The sequence below is a fragment of the Rhagoletis pomonella genome, unplaced genomic scaffold (genome assembly GCF_013731165.1).
Source record: "Rhagoletis pomonella isolate Grant_MI unplaced genomic scaffold, Rhpom_1.0 Rhpom_scaffold_12394, whole genome shotgun sequence".
Taxonomy (NCBI): domain Eukaryota; kingdom Metazoa; phylum Arthropoda; class Insecta; order Diptera; family Tephritidae; genus Rhagoletis; species Rhagoletis pomonella.
Genome location: NW_023470924.1, coordinates 1 through 4,690, shown reverse-complemented (window position 1 = coordinate 4,690; position 4,690 = coordinate 1). Strand labels below are relative to the sequence as shown.

The window sequence follows — 4,690 nt, the reverse complement described above, 5'->3', positions numbered from 1 at the left end:
ATGTATGTACATAAGCATTATATTATTAATTACATAGTATGTATGTAAGCACATGCTTAATAACCAAATTTACATTCTATAATAAATATTAAAATTAAGGGAAAGTTAATGGGAAGGGTCAATTTTGTTGATTTCTTCCAATGCATACGACGTGATTTTTCCTATTAGCTTCGCTTCCCCCTGGGGTTTCAGATTCAACGCAGTAACAATTTGAGCAATGCCTTGCAACATGCTCGGGGAAGCACATGTCGAAGTTGCCGAGGGTGCTCTATTCGCAGCAGCTGCAAAGGAGTCACACGTTTCTTTGAGAGAGCTCGACGTTTCCTCTAGGAAAACCCCGAAATCGTCGTCAATCTATAGAAAGAATAAAACTGGGAAAATTTTAGAATGGTAACCACCGAGTACGGAATTAAGGAAAATAGGGGGGGTAGAGGGGGTTCTAAAGGGGGTATATGTAAAGTTTTAAAGCGCGCAACCTTATACTTTTTAAGTAATTTGTTATTAAAGTTTGTAATTTTCACCAACTTGTATGGGACTATTTCACAATATATAATGCACTTCCCACAAAATTTACAGGTTATTTACACTCAATATATGCGCAGTTAGAGTGTGCACGTTCAAACAAATAAATACTTTAAGTATATTACAGCTTTTTTATCAAAAATTTATTGTTGTTTAATTTTATGAGAGTACATGCAGAATATGTGCAAATGGCAGCAGGACTGTGTTGCCATATCTTAAAAACCAAGAGTGGAAAGCAAGACCAAAAGTAAATACGATTAAAAGGAAAATACGATAAGGTTCTTTTGTTCAGATAAAAATAAATAGTAGGGGGATTGGGGTCATATTCCCCCATAAAATACTGAAACACATTTTTAAGGCTTATATGTATATTTTATTGCGTCAATAAGTTTGAGGAAAGGGTCCTCATGCTTACGAGCAATTGTTTTGCGCCACAGATATTCTATAATTTTATCCGCAAAATTATGAGGATTATTGTAGTTGTCTCTGTTAAAAAATCTTTTAATCACACGCCATTGTGATTCGATCCTTTGAGTATGCGTGCCGTCGTCTGCCACAAAGGGGTTATCCGGATCGCTGTGGTTTACTTTTCTGTGCTCATACCCGTGGTACGCTAGGCAATCGTACGCCTTCCAAAAATCGGTACAAATAATTGTACCCTCGGCCACATGTTTTTGAATGAGGGGTATGAACACCTCAGCAGACCGGACATTTTCTGGGCAGACTTCCAACCTCGGATCGTCGCTGCCGTCCTCAACCATCCCTAAGACCCAATGGCCTTCCACTCTCCTGCCTAAAAAAAAAATATAAATTAAAGAATATGTGTTTTTAAATAAATTTTTGGTATCTTTGTGGTATTTTCGCTTCCCGAACTTGCTCTCGTCGATCTGAACAATTTTACCGGGGCCCCCAATTTTGCCTAACACCTCCTGCTGATCGACTTGATACAAAACAACTGCCTCACGACAGTAGTTGTACCAATCGCAGATGGTGGCGCTAGACAAAACGGTTCCCTCGGTAATACTTTCTTTTCGGACTTCAGCCTGGTTCCAGTGCGAAGCGTAGGCGTACATTACGTAAAAAATGTCTGGTAGTGGAAGCTTGGCATTTTCAAACCACGTACCAGTGGCCCTAGAAATGCCTGATCTTGAACGGCAGCTCCCTTTGCGGCATCGAAAGCTGCCGACCGTGTTGTTACCCAATGGTGAAACCGTCATTGGGATTTTATGCGTACGGCATAATCTTCTGGTCAAAATTAGACCCTGTACCTCTGCGAAAGCGGTACATTTTTCACGCGTATCAAAAGTCTTTGACACATTCCGCGTACTTCAGCGACGCACAGTACAGTCGCATTTCGTGGATGAACACCACGGCTAGTGGAGGGCGTATCGATATCTTTAAATAATACGATAAATATTTACTAGATGTATAAATATAAGCACTTAAAACTTTAAAAACATACCTGCTTGATCGTCAGTCATTTTAATTTAAAATAAATAATAATATACAAAACCCAGAGCTCACAAACAACGCCGAAATAACGTTTGGAAAAGAATATAATACCAAAGCAGAGAAAGAAGCGTTACTTTGAATAAAACTAACAGTACAATCCACAGTGGTACCCATTAAAAGGGGTACCAAATCTCTGTGGAACAAAAACAACATAAATAATAATTTTTACTTGCGTCCACAGTATTTTAGCGTAGAATTCTTTTCTGCGTAGGCCGCCTTCGGCCGCGCTTAGGGATTATAACCCTCACAACGTAGAATTCTCCTTTCTGTGTTGCCAAAGAAAAGGGGCCGAACACCTTTTGCATAGAACACCTTTCTGCGTAGGCGGCCTTCGGCCGCGCTTAGGGATTATAACCCTTACTTCGTAGAATTCTCCTTTCTGTGTGACATAGCTGGGGCTACCGCCCCAGTGATGTAACCTTGGGAAAGGATGAGGTAACTAGAATTCCCTTTCTGGTTACGGTTACGGGCATAAAGGAAAGCCAATCGCACCTTTCTGCGTTGCCGGCCTTCGGGCGCAATTGGGGATTATAACCCTCACTACGTAGAATTCTCCTTTCTGTGTTGCCGGAAGAGGGGAATATGACCCCAAGCCCCCTACTATTTATTTTTATCTGGACAAAAGAACCTTATCGTATTTTCCTTTAAACCGTATTTTCTTTTGGTCTTGCTTTCCACTCTTGATTTGTAGATATGACAACACAGTCCTGCTGCCATTTGCACATATTCTGCATGTACTCTCATAAAATTAAACAACAATAAATTTTTTATAAAAAAGCTGTAATATACTTAAAGTATTTATTTGTTTGAACGTGCACACTCCAACTGCGCATATATTGAGTGTAAATAACCTGTAAATTTAGTGGAAAGTGCATTATATATTGTGAAATAGTCCCATACAAGTTGGTGAAAATAACAAACTTTAATAACAAATTACTTAAAAAGTATAAGGTTGCGCGCTTTGAAACTTCATACAGGGAACTGTTAGACCCCCCTCTACCTCCCATATTTTCCTTAATGCTATACTCCGGGGTTACCATTCTAAAGCCCACCCACAAAACTCTTTGAATGCCACTTGTGCTTAGGTATAAAAGACAAAATAATGTACATACCGTGTCATTTTGGCGTCTCGGTTGAGGTGGTGGTGCAAAATGGGCTTGCTCTGACCTTTCTTCCTGCACCTCAATAAAGCATTGGTCGGCCTCGGAAATACTGCTCCACGTTCTTACATGGAAGAGCAATATAATGTATGTTACAATACCGATACATTTGTATAAGAATATAAATTCATTTTACCTCTGGCAGTATAGATAATTGTCAAAAAGGACATCTGTTAATAGTGTTTCCACTTCGGCCTCTTGCATGCAGAGCTTCCTGACGGAAGATTCTCTGCACGTTTGCACCTTCCATAATGGTCACGCAAACCTTTCCAATGTTTTTTGCATGTTGTAGCTATGGAAATAATAAAAAATGTATTACAACCATATATGTAATACTTCTATATTGATAGTAAGCTAACATCTCAATGTGTAAGCATTCCGAAATCAAAGCGAGACAGTCTAGTACTGTTTTTGTCAATGTATTGTGTACTTGAGTGCCGGTTTTGTAAATGTGTCGTGTACATGTTTATTTTTAAACGTATGTGTTCCTTTTCTTTCGTACGTGTTTATTGATATATCTGTACTGCAGTGTTTTCGGACGGTACTAGCTCTTACTGCCAATATAGGAGTATTACATATATGATTACAACCATTAACTACTATAAAAGTCCTTACCTTCTTCACCTACTATCAGGCCAATCTGCTTGGACACTTCTTCTTTTTTGAAGGTATTTTTATAATCCTCATCCACGAGGTTATATAAAAAATGGATACTTTTGTATCTCATTAATTAATGGCTCGTCTTTATCCATATTTTTTATATAGTTATGAATTTCAATTTAAAAAAATACATATGTACATACATATATTTCAATTCAAATAAAATGAAGACAAAGAACAAATATCCTCTCATTCTTTCTTTGCACGTTTGTCAAATTAGAAAATAGAAATTGCTCAGCTACAACTTGGCGAGCAATCACACGACACCCTTGGCTTGTGTTGTGGATTGTGTTCAGTTCATATGGTTTACACGCATGGTGGAATAATAACAAGGTGTTGTCAGTAGCGACGTGTTTGTTGTAATTTTGACAAAGTCGGCATGCTTATTTTCAGTGATACCGATCTTAATTTTTATACTACTATTCGTTGGGAAATAGTATCCAAAATGTTCCATTTTAGTAATTCGTTACATCGCGATTTTTAAAGTATTTGGTGTTTTCAGAACGATATTAATATTTAAAATTGATGGATTTGTATAATTTTTGTCCTCAAAATGTAAAAAATATAAGATAGCGTAGTTATCAATGGAAAAAGACGTACACAAAAATCGTATGGAAAGGCGGTTTTTTATATTAAATAACTTTTGCTGCATTGTCATAATATTGAGCCAAATGAACTACTGATACACTAGAATAGAGTGGCTGCATGGCTTAATTAGGAATTCGCTTATATTATCGATATTTATGTGTTTTAATCTATTTAAAAAATCATTTACAGTCTTATAGTAAATTGCCTTATTTTACCGCCTTTACTTTTTTAAAGTTATGGTGCATTTA

At 37.4% G+C, this 4,690-nt stretch overlaps 1 long non-coding RNA gene across 1 annotated transcript; it reads right to left on the bottom strand.

Moving 5' to 3' along the window:
- Positions 1 to 3,152: 3,152 nt before the first annotated feature.
- Positions 3,153 to 3,899, bottom strand: LOC118756829. The gene is made up of 3 exons (XR_004995162.1): positions 3,810 to 3,899; positions 3,331 to 3,486; positions 3,153 to 3,258 (listed from the first exon to the last, which is right to left on the bottom strand). It is a non-coding gene; the product is annotated as an uncharacterized LOC118756829 (long non-coding RNA).
- Positions 3,900 to 4,690: the final 791 nt, after the last annotated feature.